This window comes from Tachysurus fulvidraco, chromosome 14, assembly GCF_022655615.1.
Source record: "Tachysurus fulvidraco isolate hzauxx_2018 chromosome 14, HZAU_PFXX_2.0, whole genome shotgun sequence".
Lineage (NCBI taxonomy): Eukaryota > Metazoa > Chordata > Actinopteri > Siluriformes > Bagridae > Tachysurus > Tachysurus fulvidraco.
Window position 1 is genome coordinate 23,431,758 of NC_062531.1, and position 18,485 is coordinate 23,450,242.

An 18,485-nucleotide genomic window follows, 5' to 3' on the forward strand; every position below is an offset into this window, starting at 1 on the left:
TGTACTCAACCTGAAAACACAATTTGATTTCAAGAACTTACTGGAATGTAAATCAGAACAGTATGCATACATTCACATATGCTTCGTATTGACTGAAATTACAAAATATAAAATTATTACTGTCTTAGCATTATCTTACTGAAACTTCAATCCTTCCCAACACCTATTCCCTTCAAGTAAACTCATATAACAAAATAAACCGTTGTCTTTACTGTTTATCTTATGCCTCTTTTTTTTTCTCCTATCTTTTAATGTAGCACATATGAAACAAACTCTCACTGCTGGGCGAACACATACACAAAAACATAATCCCCCGGAATTCCGGAGCATACCAGTAAATATTAGGTGATCAATGAACTTAATCTTTAAGGTATTTAGGTCGAAAAACTTTTCTCCCAGACCTTGTAATAGAAACAGTTGGATTGCTTGTGTTCGGATTCAAGCCTGTCACTCTGTCTCTGTTAACCTCTGCAGGCTGGCAAGTCACTGTAGTTTCCACTACTGTGGTTTTGTCCTTCCTGAGGTGTCGGCGATTTCTCCTCAGAATGTTCCCTGAGTCAAGCTGGACATCATAAGACCTGCAGTCCACAGGTTTCACTACAGTCGCTTTCCTCCATGTTTCGTTGTGCACCTCAGGCTGGACACTGACTTTGTCTCCTTGTTTTAGAGGACCAAGATCTTTTGCATGTCTGTTATAATATGCAGCCTGACGGTTCTTGTTCTCAATCTGTCCTTGTCGAGTGTTAAGTACCTTTGGTTGTAACAGGTTGTCATGCATGGGCATCAGAGTTCTGGTTCTCCTACTAAACAATCGCTGAGCTGGGCTTGCTTTGACCCCTTGTGATGGTGTGTTTCTCTGAGCGAGCATAGCGAGGTATGGATCCTTCCCATCAGCTTTTGCTTTCCTCAACAACCGTTTTGCAGTCTTTACTGCTGATTCTGCCATCCCATTGCTTTGTGGATAGGCCGGGGAGGATGTTTTGTGTCTAAATTCCCACTGTCTACTGAACTTTTTGAAATCTTCTGATGCGTATTGAGGGCCATTGTCCGATATAAGATCATCTGGGATGCCGTGTCTCGCGAAATGTGATTTCAGCTTATGGATGACAGTGTTGGATCGTGTGTCAGATAAGTAGTCCAACTCCCAGAAATTAGATAGGTAATCAACAGTGATCAGATAATTTCTGTTGTCTAGAGTGAATATATCTGTTCCCACCTTAGACTATTGGGTACTTGGTAGTTCATGAGAACACAGGGTCTCCTTCTGCTGTTTCACATCCATAGATCTGCAGATGTCACATTTTCCTATAAATGTCTTTATCTGATCATTCATACCCAACCAATAAACACATTCTCTCACCCTTCTTAGGCATCCCTCTATGCCAAGATGTGAGGAGTGAATGCGCTGAACAATGTCACCTCTGAGTGCATCAGGAATCATAACTCTCTCCCCCCTGAAGACAATTCCACTCTGTGCACTAAGTTCCTCCTGAAATGAATGGAAATGTGCAATGTCCTTTGGCAGGTCTTTTTTGCTCATTGGCCAACCATCTTGAATGTATCTGATTAGTGACTGCAATTTTCTTTGCTAGTTTCCTCTCTAATGGCCTGGAGCCTCTCTTCTGCTACAGTATATGTACATGCTGGACCATGTTTATACTTTCGATCTCCATTTCCACTGAACTTTCTGATGCGTGTTCAGGTAAGTATGAGCGGCTCAGTGTGTCGGCTAGCAACATGTCCTTCCCTGGGATGTACTTGACTTCGATGTCATATCTCTGTAGCCTGAGTAACATTCTTTGCAGGCGTTTTGGGGTGTTCAGCAGGGGTTTTCTTACTGTGTTTTGCAGCGGCTTATGGTCAGAGTGTACCGTTACTTTGCGCCCATACGTATACTGATTGAATTTTCCATACCGAAGACAATGGCCAGACATTCTTTCTCTATCTGGGCATAACCTCTCTCTGTCTGTGTCAATGCCCGACTTCCATAAGCAACTGGTGCCCCTCTTGAAGTAAAGCAGCCCCTAACCCAGTCTCTGACGCATCACACTGAAGTGTCAGTGGCTCATCTGGGTTGTAATATTTGAGAACTGGAGCTTTGGTGATGACGTCTTTGAGCCATGCAAATGCCTGCTCATGAGCATCTGACCATTCCCAAATACTGTCTTTATGGGTTAATTGCCGTAGTATCGCACAGCCATCTGACAGGTGATCACAGAATTTTGAGAGATAGTTAACCATGCCCAGGAGCCTTTGGACACCTTTGACGTCCGTTGGGCATGGCATGTCTCTGATTGCTCTTGCCTTTTCTGGATCCACTCTGAGCCCGTCTGAGGTAAGTAAATGTCCAATGTACGGAACCTCACTTTTCCACAGTTGCAACTTCTCTGCGTTCAGTTTGATGTTCTTTTCTCTACATCTATTTAGAAGTGCTCTCAGTTTGTCATCATGGTCCTGGTTTGCTACTTCTATTGTCTCACCCTCTCCCGTGATGAGGATGTCATCTGCTATGACGTATATGCCTCTCAACCCTTCCAAAGCTTGGCTGAGCTTTCGTTGAAACACCTCCGGTGCCGGACTGATGCCCATTGGCATCCTCAGCCATCTGTATCTGCCATATGGTGTGGCAAATGTGGTCATGTAGCTCGATTCCTCATCCAAGGTCACATGCCAAAATCCATTTTTTACGTCACACACGGTGAAAACTTTTGCCTTCGTCAAGTCTGGTAATATGTCGTCTATTGTCGGCAGAGGAAAATGGCATCTTCTCAGAGCCCTGTTGGGTGGTCTTGGATCTATGCATATCCTGAGGTTTCCTGATGACTTCTTAACAATAACAAGACTCCTGATCCACTCTGTACTACAGTCAACTGATGTAATGATCTCTCTTCTTTGAAGAGCCCTCAGCTCTGCTTTAAGTGGTGCCATCATTGCCACAGGAACTCTTCTCTTTGGCAGTTTCACTGGGGTTACTGTGGGGTCTTCTTCTATCTTATAGGCACCTCCAGACATCCATCTCCCTTGAACACATCTGCATAGTCTTTTCTGATATCATTCATGCTCCACATTTCATTTTTCACATACTCTCTGGTGACAATGCTATCCACAGCCATGATATTTTCATACTGTACTTTCACTAGATCCATGGCTTGTACTGTCCTGCTGCCCAGCATCTACAACCCCTCATCTACAACCATGAATTCTAATTGGTTCAGTTTCTTGTTTCTAGGATTTCTTAGTTTAACTTTACATTTTCCCAATGGGTGCAGTGTGCTTTTATTGTACATCACCAGCACTTGCTCAGTCTTTTCAATTAGTGTGTCTGGGTTTAACCGGTTGACAGGTATGATGTTACAGCTGGCTCCACAATCTAACTGAAACTTTACCTGTTCTTTTCCCAGGAGCATGGCAGCAAAAAGCTTTGAATGCGGCCTCTGGTTCTCCTTCATCACATCACTGTTTCTGCCGTCACTCACAAGATGTCCTCATAACTGTCATCATCTGACTCTGTAATAGTGTGTACTATTTTTCCTCTCTGCATTTTAGTTCTGCACATAGTGGCGAAATGATTGTCTTTCCCACATTTTTTGCACTTTTTCCCATATGCAGGACATTTGTGTTTATTTCTTTCATGCATTTTCCCACAAAACTTGCAGTTTATAGTGCTCTTACTTTTCTCGGTCCTCACTTCCTGTTTTACAGCGTGTACTTCCTCTGTCTCTCGACCTTCAATTGTTCTACTATTTTCCTGCGATAGCTCTGTTGCCCTGCAGATTTGCACACATTTTCCCAAAGTCAAATCCTGTTCCCTTAAAAGTCTTTCTCTCAAAACAGAACTGGATATGCCGCACACAATTCTATCGCGGATCAAAGAGTTTTTAATCTGGCCGAAATTGCACGTGCTGGCAAGCATTCTTAAATCCGTTACATATTTGTCAATGTTCTCGCCAGAGACCTGATTTTTGACAAAAAAACGGTACCTCTCCACTGTCTTGTTCACTTTTGGACTGCAGTGGTCATCCAGTGCATTTATTAATCTTCTTACTGTCCGATCTGGTGGCAAGCAGGGGATCAGGGTCTTGCACAGCTCTCTTCCCGCCTCCCTGATGAGATAACTGAACACTTTCAATTTGACGGCTTCGTCAGCATCCTCCAAAGTGAGATCCATATACAGCGTGAATTCTTCTTTCCACAATTTCCCTGATTTCGCCAGATTAGTTGAGTCTAGGCAGAGAGCTCGTGGCGGTCTCAGTCCCAGTGTATTCTCCATCCGCGCTGCCCGTGACTCCGCCCTTTCTACCATACTCAGCTGGTGTCTGTCGTTGTGTCTGTTAATGTCTGTGCTTGTCTTTTTCACTAAGCACCGCTGCCACCATGTTTCATTCTATCTTTTTTTATACATAGAATGGACGGTTAACGCCAATATAGTTGCGTATACTTAGTTTTATTGAACACAACAAACCCGGTCTGTACTCTCACATGTAAACAACATGAGACGACTGGTGTCACACTTTTTACAGTCTGTGCTGCAACAACAACCATTCCAACATCAACCAAAAGCACCCATACAGTAGTCCTGCTCCTGTGGCCAAAATGTTTCTAACATGAGGGCTGTGGAGCACGGCCTGGGACAGGGCCTGGGGTGGGGTGTGATTAGGGCCTGGGAGGCCACCGTGTTAGTCTCTGCAGGTAACAGGGCTCATAACAGGATCTACAGTATGAGGCTGCCAATCTGTCCTCAGCAAGAAGTATGGTTGGAAACAGGTCCTGAGAAACTCCCACTTCAGTCTCGGTATGGAGCATGGTTGGGGATGTCACATCTCAGCGTAATACATGTGCTGTTCACCGCCTTGTTGGCCTCTAGAAAAGCTCAGCACAGGGGGCCTCCAGAAAGAGCTAGAAGGCAGAGATTCGGGAACTCGGGCCACCAGGTTGATCTCATTGTAGCTGGTCGCCATAGTATAATTTTTTTTACTATTGTCCAAAACATTAAGTTTGAGAACTGACTGTTTACCTGGGGCATTATGTATTGCCCCTTGACTGGAGGCAGTGTATCAAGATTATCAATGTTATTAACTTCAGAAGTCAATTATTTTAATGTCATGCCTGATTGGAAAACATACACTTTTATTACATTACTTTTAATACATATTTCAACTGAAATTCAAACAACGTTAATGTTAGGAAAATATACTTATTATCTCAAGCTCACAGTAATAGTGATATTGTACCAAGGTTCACATACCACAGTTAATTAATTGAGAGAAGAGGGCTTTTACAATGCAATCTGGAGAACATGTTAATATACAGTCTGATAATGAATTCTTTTGACTGTGTTGTACAGTGTGACAAATACCATCAGTTTCAACATCATGAGGACTTTGAAGAGAAAAACCTCTTAATCAATACACAATACACAATACACCTTCATAATAACCTCTGAATTCAAATACTACAAATGTCATAAAACATTTCAGTTAAAATAGCATATGCAGAAATTGTCTTCTTTTTGGTCATGTAAAATAAATTAAAACGGAAATTGTACCTACAAAGACCCACCCACAACCCACTCCCGTTTTCTAGCCAGTTTAATTCGGCATACATGGTATGTTACCAGTAGAGGCAAACAAAGACCAACTTCTTATTTAAACATTATACTAAGACTAACAAAGTCATATTAACATGCATGTTACAGCCCCCTATTCTGCTGTATATAAAGACAGATTTCAGTTGCAGATTCTGGAGTATCAGACCATCCAGACTTAACTTCGAAACAGTGAGTGTGCATTCCAACATTATTGGGATTGCTTGTGATTCTGCTCTATATATATTTACATGTCATGCTGATATATTTATTTACTTGGTTTGTTGGACAGTCCATGATGAAGAAGGCCGTGCTCTTGTGTTTTGTCCTGTTTTGCGGTCATTTCTGTGACCAACGCTGCTCAATGCACGCAACAGAAAGCAGGTAAATAAACACATGTAGATGTCATGCTGTGCTCATGTCTGCTCATATTGAGCTGCAATAACTTCTTTCTTTTTTCAGTTTTCTCAATTTGTCGTGATGGGATTGATAATAAAATGTACGGTCCTGGACAGACCTGGGTGAACAGCAAATGTCACTTTTGCAAATGTGATCCTCAAGTTATGACCTGCTGTATGGGGTAATTAAACACAACAGTGACTATACAAGCACAGGATGACCATTTCTAGTATATCGTATTACGATTTTAAACACACAATCATCTACAAATCCTCTGACATTCTCTTTTTTGTTATGTTGTTTGTCTGTTTTCTCATATATTTATTTGCAGAACACAAGATGCAGCAGGAAAGTGCAAACTTGAATATCAGCACCGCTGGAAAATAAATCCAGAAATGACGGATTTGAGTCTCCATGTTGTTCAACTGTGAATAATCAAACGATGAGACTCATTTTATACACTGTCATGAAACAAATAATGAAGATAAATAAACCAACAAATGTGCAAATTATGCCAAGTCATTTTGTTTTCTTTTGGGCAGGAGCAGGTACCTATAATTTATTAAGAAATAAAAGGAAAAGCACATTAGAAGACAGGAAAAGAATGAAAATCCTGAATGGCATAATAAATGACATTAAGGATGAGGAAAAAAGGGGAATATAAACAAAGAACTATGAACATAATTGTAGTAGCAGGTTGTGGCCACCTGATGGGGAGGTCGAGGTTTTTAAGCAACAAGAGAGTACATTTAATAAAGTGTTGTCTGATTTCATCCAGTGAGTTGTGTCCTTGAATACAGAGTATAGAGGAACAATACATGGTGTCAGAAATAGTTAACCCATGACAGACAGACTCTAGTGGCACAAAAAAGAACCTGGAGCAGTTTTAATGGTGCGAGAGTGATAATCTGTGGAGCTGTGGAGCAAGAGAGAGCAAGTGAGAGCTAACAACGGGTTAGCGGCAAGCTAAAAGCAAACAGCATGGACCATGTGTTTACTGTCACGCCACCGGGACCATGCATGCATAATGTAATTTAAGTTTAATAAAATATGTCAAAATGTCGGCGAATTTTCAGAAAACTTTTTTACCTCACTTTATAAGCTAGCTGAACATTGCAAATATGGCATCTTACATGAGGAAATGATCCGAGATAGGATTGTGGTTGGCATACATGATGCTAAATTGTCTGAGAAACTGCAGCTCAACCCAAATTTGGATTTAGCTACAGCTATAGATCAATGTGAGGCAGCACGAGGAAGTAAAAAGCAACAAGCTAACTTCCAGGTCGGCGGCCATCTTCGATTTGCACTTCCAGGGCGGCGGCCATTTTAGGTGCTAGGCACTATATAAGGACGCTGCTTTTACATGGTTCCTTGCTAGATGGTTTTCTCATCTAGCCTTGCGCCCTGTGATTCATCCAGCCTTGTTCCTGTGATTCATCCAGCCTTGTTCCTGTGATTCATCCAGCCTTGTTCCTGTGATTCATCCAGCCTTGTTCCTGTGATTCATCCAGCCTTGTTCCTGTTCTGCCCTGCCTGGTTTGACTCGGTTTGTTTCTAGCTTCTGTGTTTTGCCTGCCCTGTGTTACTCTGCCTGCTTGTGTACCGAATTATTGGACTGTTTATCACTCTGAGTGTTTGCCTGCCTTGCTTTCTTGATTATTGTGTTGAGCTCATTAAAGACTTTTATTAATTACATCGGTGTCCTGCATTTGAGTCCTCCCTTCCGGCCCATCCTGACACAAACTGTTCTGCGGTCAGCTGATTCTCCAGGACAAATAGATGCACTTTCTCATTATAGTAAGAAACAGGCTCAAAGAACAAAATCTTTTCAACATGGAAGCCATTATCAGCCTCAGTCTACATCAATTAAGTCAAAACAGTGCAGGAAGTGTGGTAAAAACCCCAAGACATTCATGGACTGAATGCCCAGCAAAAGACGTTGAGTGTAGAAAATGGCAAAAGAAAGGACACTTTGCGGATGTGTGCAGATCAGTTCAAAAGCTGGATTCAATTGAAGATCAATTGAAGAGGATGGAGCAGCTTATTTTGGGGTGGTTGACTATCCACAGTTACCACGTGGACTGAAATACTTACCATAAAGGCAGCCTATTGCGTTTTAAAGTGGTCACGGGTGTGTCTGTGACTGCGATCCCAGAATCAGAATTCACACGGAATAGATATGGCAGACAATCAGTGCCACGCAGACCGCTACTGGGTACCGCTGACCAACCTCTGGATGTAAAAGGGCAAGTGCATGCAATCATTCAGAGAGGGGACAAAAAGATTGAGCATTGACGATGCAGAGACTCACTTTCGCTCAACCTACCCAGATGTATTTAAAGGGCTGGGTAACCTTAAGGGGAGTACAAAAATAAGCTGAGGGAAAATGCAACTCCCTATGCCCTCTCTGCACCATGATGTGCAGCCATTCCTCTCCGGGCCAAAGTCAAAGAGGAACTAGACCGAATGGAGAAGATGGGAGTCATAGCCTGTGTTGAAGAACCGGCAGAATGGTGCGCAGGCATGGTCCCGATAGTGAAATTGTCGAGGAAAATTTGCATTTACGTGGACTTAACCTGGCTGAACAAGAGTGTCATCAGAGAGAGACATATCCTACCGGCAGTGAACGAGACACTGGCCAAGCTGGAAGGAGTCAGAGTTTTTACAAAGCTCGATGTGACATTAGGCTTCTGGCAGGTACCACTCCACAAAGACTCAATGCTGTTGACCACATTCATTACTCCAGATGGGCACTATTACTTCAAAAGGCTACCTATCGGTATATCTTCGGCACCTGAACATATACAGAAGAGGATCTCTCAACTGATTGATAGAGTTGACGGGGTTCTATGCCATGCTGTTGATGTCCTTGTTATAGGAAGAGACCGGGCAGAGCACAATGACAGGCTGCACAGGGTGTTACAAAAATTCAGGGAGGCTGGACTCACAATGAAATGCCACTTTGCTCTGACAGACATCTGCTTCCTGGGTCATGTCATAAATAATCAAGGCATCAGAGCAGACCCTGGTAAAATAAAGGCAATCCTTGACATGCCTGAGCCAAAGGATGTGGCAGATGTTTGCCATTTCATGGGCATGGTAAACTTTGTAGGCCATTTTTGCCACGCCTGCCTGATCTGACAAAGCCCATTCGTGACCTGTTAAGGACAGAGAACAGCTGGACATGGGGAGCACCTCAACAGAAAGCATTTCTTGAGACAAAAAAAGAATTCGGGTCAGAGATGGTGTTAGCCCAGTACAGCCCAAATTACGAAACCATGGTATCAGCTGATTACCTCTTCATATGGATTAGGAGGTGTCTTGACACAAAAACAGACAGATGGTGAGTGGAGACCTGTCCTTTTCATTTCTAGATGTCTGACTAAAACTTAATCAAGATATGCTCAAATAGAAAAGGAGGATTTAGCTGTGACCTGGGCATGTGACCTGTAGTCCAGAGCATTGGATGACCTCCTGCCAAGGATTATCAGATTCAGACTTAGGCTGCTCAGACTTAATTTCAACATCATCCATGTCCCAGGTAAAAAAGTGATAACAGCTGACACCCTGTCCAGAGCACCTCTTCCAGCCACAGCTACAGAGGCAGAGCTAGACTTGAAAAGAGAATGCAATTCTATGCAAAGTCTATCTGGACAGTGTAGTAGACAGTTTGCCAGCCACACCAACAAAGTTGGAACAGATTAAAAGTGCACAAACTTCAGATGACCTCTGCAAACGTCTCAGCGGATACATTGCAAATGGTTGGCCGAGACACAGACGAGATGTGCATGAGCAGCTGCTATCCTACTGGCCCAAACGGTCAGTCTTGCACAAAGGAAGAGGACTGCTCATGAAAGGAGAGAGACTTATAATCCCTGAATGCATGAGATCTGACATCCTGCAGAGACTGCACCAGGAGTCAAGGTATCAACAAATGTCTAGCTAGGGCCAGAGAATCAGTCTGGTGGCCAGGTATCACATCTGAGTAAAGCAAATGGTCAAGAGATGCAAGATTTGTGCACTCGAAGCTCAAATACCAGCTGAGCCACTCCTCACGGCTGAACTCCCAAGCAGACCATGGCAGAGAGTCGTTGCTGATTTTTTCCAATGGCAGAGTGGGAACTATTTAGTCATGATAGACTATTTCTCTTGCTATATTGAAGTTTGCTCCATGCAGGGCAGCACATTAGCAAAACAGACCATTGCCAGATTTAAAGCTGTGTTTGCCAAATACGGATGTCCAGAAGTGCTGGTCACGGACAATGGTCCTCCGTTCTCCTGCAATGAATTCACTCAATTTGCACAGGACTATGACTTTACCCATGTGACAAACAGTCCCTGTTACCCCCACAGCAATGGGGAGGCAGAACGGGCCATCAGAACTGTGAAGTTCCTTCTGGGGAAAGAGGGAGATTTCCAAAAAGCTCTGAAGGCCTACAGAGCCACTCCATTGGTGCATGGGAGCTCCCCAGCACAACTACTGATGGGGAGGAGAATCAGAACACCGGTTCTAATGTCACCAGAACAGTTACAACCACAGTGGCCTGATCTTGTTCGATTCAGAGAATCAGATACAGCGCTGAAACTGCAACAGGAACAAACATTCAATCAGAGACACCGTACTCAAACCCTACCATCTCTCCAGCCGGGACAGAATGTATGGATCAAACCTACAAACACAAAAGGGACAGTTGTTAATATTGCAACGACACCAAGTTCTTATGAGGTAGAGACACCATATAGAGGACTGCTACGACACAACCGTTCACACCTCAGGAAAGTTCCGGTGCCTCCTGCACCAGGTGAAATGATAATGACTAGGTCAGGGTGGCTGCCTAAGGCTCCTGAGAGACTAGACCTTTGAACGTGTAACACATGCATATACACCACTGAGTAAAAGAAAAAAAAAGAGTCCTAATTTTCTGTTGGAAAAGTTAAATGTTTATTAGGAAAAACATGTTTGATTTATTGAAGGTTGCATTAACTTGAAGATTAAGTCTACAAAAATGGTTACTTTGAATTAAAAGGTCTTCTGTTAGTTTCTCTTACACTTTTAAGTTAAAGAAAGGATTTGAAGGAATTCATAAAGTTATAAAATAAGTGAGTTAAATAATGGAGTAGCTCTACGGTTAAATGTATCCCATTATTTTAAAGTTCTGTTAAAACAAGTATACTTTGATCTAAAAGGAGGAGATGTAGTGGCAGGTTGTGGCCACCTGATGGGGCTAGAGGTCCAGGTTGTTAAGCAACAAGAGAGTAATTAATAAAGTGATGTCAGATTTCATCCAGTGAGTTGTGTTCTTGAATACAGAGTGTAGAGGAACAATACAGAAATAAACTAGGGCAAACACAAAGAATACACACATACTCAAAAAACTTCACTACAACTAGGACAATTTTGCAGTCTGAAAGTCTGTATTATTTAAAGTGTGTGATTTCAAACTGGTGTTTCATGGGTGCTGTGGTGTAGTGATGAATCCTGGGAAGTGGAGTCCAAGGTGGTAATCGGCAGTGACATGACATTTTCATGTCCATAAATGTTATCCAGCCTTGTTTTTTTAAAGTATAAGAAAACATTAAATAAATTAATTAAAATTATGTCCATTTTTATAGATGCTCTATCACTTGATGTGCCTGATAGTGATGCTACTGAAATGTCTTCTATGCATACAGTATGTAGAGTCTGAGTGTGCTGTATAGTTTAAGTGATAAAAACTAAAAAACCCACATGCAGAGAAACCCATTTTCCTTTCATTCAACAAACTTTAGTCATTACCCCAGAACTAGTGAATGAAAACTTTACTGGTTCCAGCATTACTAGGTGGTTGTCCTCCGTCCTAAGACTACAGTTAGTCCAAAATGCGGCTGCCAGAGTTCTAACCAGGACAAGAAAATATGATCATATTACCCCAATTTTAATATCTCTACAGGGGCTACCTGTTAAGTTTAGAATTGATTGCAATTTGCTGCTACTTATGTACAAGGCCCTAATGGTTTAGCTCCCATGTATCTAACTAGTCTTCTAAGATGCTACAATCCTTCACGGTCTCTGAGACCACTATCAGGAAGACTTTTCCAAAGTTTGGGAGCTAAATACAAAAATGCTCTACCACTTTTCATAGACTTAGATATTCTGGGAACTACCAGAGGTCCTGAGTTTTGTGATCTCAGAGACCGTGAAGGATTGTAACATAAGTAGCAGCAGTTTGTAATCAATTCTATACATACCCGGTAGCCATGGTAAAGATGAAAAATTTGGGGTTATATGGGGGTTATATGATATATTTTCTTGGTTATATGTTCTTGGTTAGAACTCTGGCAGCTGCATTTTGGACTAACTGTAGCCTATTTATTAAAGATGCAGGACAACCACCTAGTAATGCATTACAGTAATCAAGTCTAGCGTCTCAGCATCAGCTAAAGATAGGATGTTTCTTAGCTTGGCAATATTTCTAAGGCGAAAGAAGGCTGGTTTTGTAATATGGGTGATATGATTTTGTTAAGACAAGCTGCTGTCTAATATAACTCCCAGGTCTTACACTGTTGAGCTTGTAGTTATAGTACATCCCTCTAAATGGAAGTTGAAGTGTCAGAGCTTACATGTACTCGTTTTTGGTCCGATAAGTAGAAAAGAAAACAAAAGAAAATTACAGGTCACCCAATCTTTTTAATCTTGATTTTTTTTTATTATATTAATCTTTATATTAACCGTTTGTTCTATGATTATGTTCTTTAAAGCTGCTTTGTGACAATGTTTATTGTTAAAAGTGCAATACAAATACATTTGAATTTGGTTCAAAATCAAATAATATACAGAGTATACAAAAGAAACCCCTGAAGCACAGTGAGATCAAACAGACTCCGCATACATAGGGCAGGAATCCCAACAATAAAGGTGCAAGGCAAATATGCTGTACAATAAGCTACTGTGCTTTCTGGGTAAAATATTTAAATATGTGTTTATCGTTATTATGTGCATATAAGCATGAATATTTGGGAAATAATAGTCTGTCTTTAACAAAACTAGTTAAAAGCAGAATAGTTGGTATGTTTACATTAGACCTTTGCATTTGCTTTTACTGTGAAAGATTTTCAAAATAAAATTCTGTGTTCGAAAGCCAATGAATTACTTTGTATTGAAGTACGATGTACTCTGTTTAAAACATTGCTTCAAAAAGACTATAACACAAATGAGGGCTTAAATAGATTCGTGAATCAAGAAGTGAAAACAGGCCACCTTAATCATGATAATCACCTTAATCCTGCTCCTGTGGGCAAAATGTCTCTAACATGTGGGCTGTGGAGCACAGCCTGGGACAGGGCCTGTGGTGGGGTGTGGATTAGGGCCTGGGAGGCCACTGTGTTAGCCTCGGCATGTAACAGGGCTATGAGGCTGCCAAGGATTTATGAGGCTGCCAATCTGTCCTCAGCAGGAAGTACAGTAGGGAACAGGTCCTGAGAAACTGCCACTTCAGTCTCGGCATGGAGAATGGCTTGGGGATGTCACATCTCAGCGTAATGCATCAGGGGGCCTCCAGAAATTGTTGTAATTGTTGTAATTAAGTTTCCCTGTAATATCCCAATGAATACCTGTAAAAACTACAGTATCCTTGGATTTTACAGCATTTAACTCTTATTTTACAGTAAAATCTTGCAATTAAGGATTTCACAGCATTAAACAGTATTATTACAGTGAAATATTGTATTGAAATATGCCCTGAGAAGTCACATGACATAACCAAACTGTTTTGAACCATAGACTGTATAAAAACATGCACGTAGTGACCCATAGACTCCTCAAGAGCGGTTTTGAAGCTCAAAGTGTGCAGAGCGGGCAGTAGACATCTTGGCAGCGCGTCTTTTTCTGCTGTAAAGTTGGGCATTTTAACATGGGGAGTCTATGGGGCTGACTCCCTTCTGCAGCAAGCCTTAAGCGGCCAGTCGATGAATTGCAGTTTTGGTCACTTCCTTATGGCTTCACGAGAAAAGTGAACTTGAACTGAAGACGCCGTCGTGTCCCTTTTCTATTCCGGGCTGAATGGAGAAGGTGAGCAGCGTGCATGTTTGCAGCACTTACACCCATGTTATTTTAATATAATTATAATATTTACTTTCAAATAAATGTTTATGGCATGACACAATTCACATTTTGTTAGCAAGTGCCCGGAATTGTTGAAAGTTCTCTCACAGCATTTGCTAATAGTAATGCTAGTAATGACGAGAGTTTTGCTAAAATTTTTCATGTCACTATCACCGTTTAGACATATCTGGTGTTTGTAAAGTTTATAAAACCAATGATGGGACAAACATTACTATTTATGTGTGCACATTTCTGTAATCAGTCAAGGTTATCATAGATTAGCATAGAGGAGCTAACCGTTAGCTGTTTAACTTTAATAACGTAGTGATTCAAACGGTCCATGAAAAAATATTTTTCCAGTGGATATCCTAGTTACAACATGACTGAGCTAACTGGAGTAAGTTAGTCTTATGTCGTGTTCAACAACGGGAGGGTTTTAACACTATTGTTCCCACTTGCCCTGATATGAATGAATAATAATTGTAAAAGTTGTAAATGCACTTTACATTGAGTGAGCATTTAAAGTGCAACAGAAAAAAACACTATATATATATATATATATATATATATATATATATATATATATATATATATATATATATATACCACTGCTAAAATTAAATTACAATGATCAATGATCATAATCAAACTGAATTTCTTATTGTTGGTTGCCTTTGTGTAATTTCTCCTTTTTCTTTCCTTTTCTTTTCAGGTCATCAGGGGGCGAGGCTAACCATCCTATTCAGTGTCAGGCTAAGAGTGAGGAGAAATAGATTAGGTAGGTGACTAGTTAACATGCACCACAATGTTCAACTGTAAATTCGTTGGCTGTGAGCATGTGTCTGAGAATGTGTGTAACTATGTTCAGCACACAAAACTGCATAGCAATGCCCCCAATTATCACTATCAGTGTGGGGTGCTTGACTGCTCACGGAGGTACAGAAAACACACAGGACTGCAAATTCATATGTATAGGCAGCATAGGTCCTACCTGCAGGCTGCTGGGCCTATACTGCCTGGCACATCAGCTCTACCTAAATCCATGCTATTGTGTGTTAACTATGTTAAAGCCATGTGCCACTGCTGTGGACGTCAATACTGCAGAACTCCCCGCCACCCTCTGCTTGATCATTCAAGGTAACGTTACTTTGATCTAGTAGCGACATTTCTAACTCATTATTTTGTTTTCATTCTAGAAATCTACATGACCACAATAAATAATAATAATTATAATAAGAATTACATTTGTATAGCCCTTTGTATCTTAAGCAGATCCCAAAGTGCTTATAACACAATGTTGTATCTGTTCATTTCAGGTGACATGATGAAGCCCTCTGGATGGCTTATATCCATCGAGGGACATGTCGTGATGGGCCCACACCCTTTCTTTTTACAGGGAGTAGCAGCATTCTTCAACAGCCATTACGTATTCAACCTTGAGTAGCCTGCCGCTGGATCTTTGACAATGGAGTTCATTCAAAGGTATTTTATAAAGATCGCATTTAGTCTTGTAATTCACATTATAGTACAGGCTTCCAACTCAATGATTGTCTTGGGGTCGAAAATTATGACAAACGAGGTACCTGAGGCTAGCCTGGTGAGAACATCCTGATCTCGCGAACTCATTCAATTTCGCTTTGCAGATCAGTCTGGGTTTCTACACATGTTATGCTGACAAATACCTGCCGGTCCAATCACAGCTATTTTTTTGTTTTGGGGCAGGCTATGTGATGATGATTTTGAAACGTCTATTGCGAAATGCGAATGTGTTGAATGAAGTAGATGAAATTTTCTTTAAAAGCAGAACAAAATGCTCTCAGGCCCTTAATTGAAAAAGATGTGTTTGTCATACTTTCAACAAGGCTTGGTTTTAATTTACCAACTGGCCAATTGTGTGAAGATACATTTCAGTGGCGGCGCACGTTGATATGGCCTCTCATAGTAGAAAATCAACCACTTTGCCTCAGGCAAACCTAACCTGAGGCACCTTGGCTAAAAATGGCAAAATTATGGTGAGAGTAAGATCTAACAAGTTTGGATTATAAATCTATTAGGGTTTGATGTGGGGAAAAAGCACACCTTGATAAATGCTGTCTGCAATACATACTGTAAGTCTATTTAAAACTGAAACTATCTTTGCTTATTAACAGGTGCTTCCTGGGCATCAATCCTGAAAGAGGTTCAAAGATCAAGAAGCAGACAACAGTGAACCCTCATGTGAGCACCCTTTTGAGGAAACTTATGACTAGAAAGTTGAATTTCTTGAACTCTTGAAGTTCATGGCATCTGCTGTACATTGAAAAATATTTATTTGTTAATAAATATGCCATTGGGCTAACATTGACTTTACCTCAGAGTTGTTTGTTTGGGGGGAGGGGGTTAATTGTACAATGATTGTAAATTCACTGTAAATGGAATCTTCATCTGCATTACTTTTACAGTAAGTTATTGGACGATTTTAGCATGACTTTCTCCACAGTATACATTGTAAATTCACAGTAAATTATTGTCAACTTGTACATTACTTTCACAGTACACACTGTAAAAGTACAGGGCCTTGTTGTAATGATGTACAACAAAAGATTGTAATTCCCCAGTAATGTACTGTAATATCACAGTAATTGCTTTGTCATTGAAGCTGTGCAGTTACAGTATACAGTTGTGCTTTTACAACAATACATTGTAATATCACAGATATAAAATTACAGTAAATTGCTGTGAGTATATTTCACAGGATATTGCTGTAATCCTTACTGTGAAAGTCATGCAAAATTTATCCAATTATTTATTGTAAATTTACAAGGGAAAATTTTACAGTGTGTGCCTATCTCAGGCATCGAGGCAGGATACACCCTGGACGGAGTGCCAACCCATCACAGGGCACACACACACACACACACACCGGACAATTTTCCAGAGATGCCAATCAACCTACCATGCAGGTCTTTGGACCGGGGGAGGAAACCGGAGTACCCGGAGGAAACCCCCGAGGCACGGGGAGAACATGCAAACTCAAACACGGAGGCAGGAATCGAACCCCGGCCTTGGAGGTGTGAGGCGAACGTGCTAACCACTAAGCCACCGTGCCCCCCCGGTGGGCACAGTATGATTTATTTTTACTGTTGTCCAAAACATTAAGTTTGAGAACTGACTGTTTACCTGGGGCATAATGTGTTGCCCCTTGACTGGAGGAAGTGTATCAAGATTATCAGTGTTATTAACTTCAGAAGTCAGTGATTTTAATGTTATGGCTGATTGGAAAACATACACTTTTATTACATTATTTTTAATACATATTGCAACTAAAATTGAAAACAACATTAATGTTAGGAAAATATACTTATTATCTCAATCTCACCATAATAGTGATATTGTACCAAGGTTCACATACCACAGTTTATTAATTGAGAGAAGAGGAGCATTTTTCTTTAATCCCAGAGCTTTTACAGTGTAATCTGGAGAACATGTTATTTTACAGTCTGATAATGAATTCTGGGGACTATGTTGTAAAGTGTGACAAATAACTTTTTATTTCAAGCCCATGAGGGCTTTGAGGAGAAAAACCTCTTAATGGTTACACAAAACACAAAAATTTCAGTTAAAATAGCATATGCAGAAATTGTCTTCGTTTTGGTCATTTAAAACAAATTAAAAAGGAGATTGTACCCACTAAGCCCCATCCACCTAGTTGCCTTTTTGCCTCCGCAACCACCCGGGCTGAAGATCGCTTGGCCCTCCAGTACCTATCGTCTGCCTCCGGAGTCCCCCGAGCCAACTAGGCTCGATAGGACTCCTTCTTTAGCTTGACGCCATCCCTTACTTCTTGGGTCCACCAACGGGTTCGGGGATTGCCGACAGAGAACGACGGAGTCCCCGGTCGGAGCACTTTCCAGCACCCCTCCCAGACATGGCAAGAAGGTCGGGTACTCTACACTGCCATTTGGCGCATAAGCCCAAATAACAGTGAGAGACCTATCCCAGACACATCTGAACTCCAACACATGGCTGCTGAGTTGGGGGGCTATGAGCAAGCACACACCATCCAGCCACCTCTCACCACGGGCATCTCCAGAGTAGTAGAGGGTTCCAGAGCCCAAGCTGTGCGTGGAGGCAAGCCCAACTATCTCTAGTCGGTATCTCTCAACCTCCTGCACCAGGTCAGGCTCCTCCCCTCCAGTGAGGTGACATTCCATGTCCCTAGAGCCAGATTCCGTGTCCGGGGATTGCCCCTTACAGTTCCTCCTTCGGACTGAGCCCGGCTGGGCCCTGTGGGGTAAGACCTGGGCACCAGGCGCTCGCATGCCAGCCCCGACCCTGGGACTGGCTCCAGGGTGGGGCCCCGGTTGCGCCATACCGGGTGACATCACAGACCTGTTTGTCTTGGGAGACCCTACCAGGGGCAGAAAGCCCCAAACAACA

General features: G+C 41.7%; 1 long non-coding RNA gene across 1 annotated transcript; it reads left to right on the forward strand.

Annotated features, from left to right (window-relative positions):
- Nucleotides 1-13,956: 13,956 nt before the first annotated feature.
- Nucleotides 13,957-16,403, forward strand: LOC113658742. The gene is made up of 5 exons (XR_003441252.2): nt 13,957-14,033; nt 14,779-14,844; nt 15,137-15,203; nt 15,383-15,548; nt 16,217-16,403. It is a non-coding gene; the product is annotated as an uncharacterized LOC113658742 (long non-coding RNA).
- Nucleotides 16,404-18,485: the final 2,082 nt, after the last annotated feature.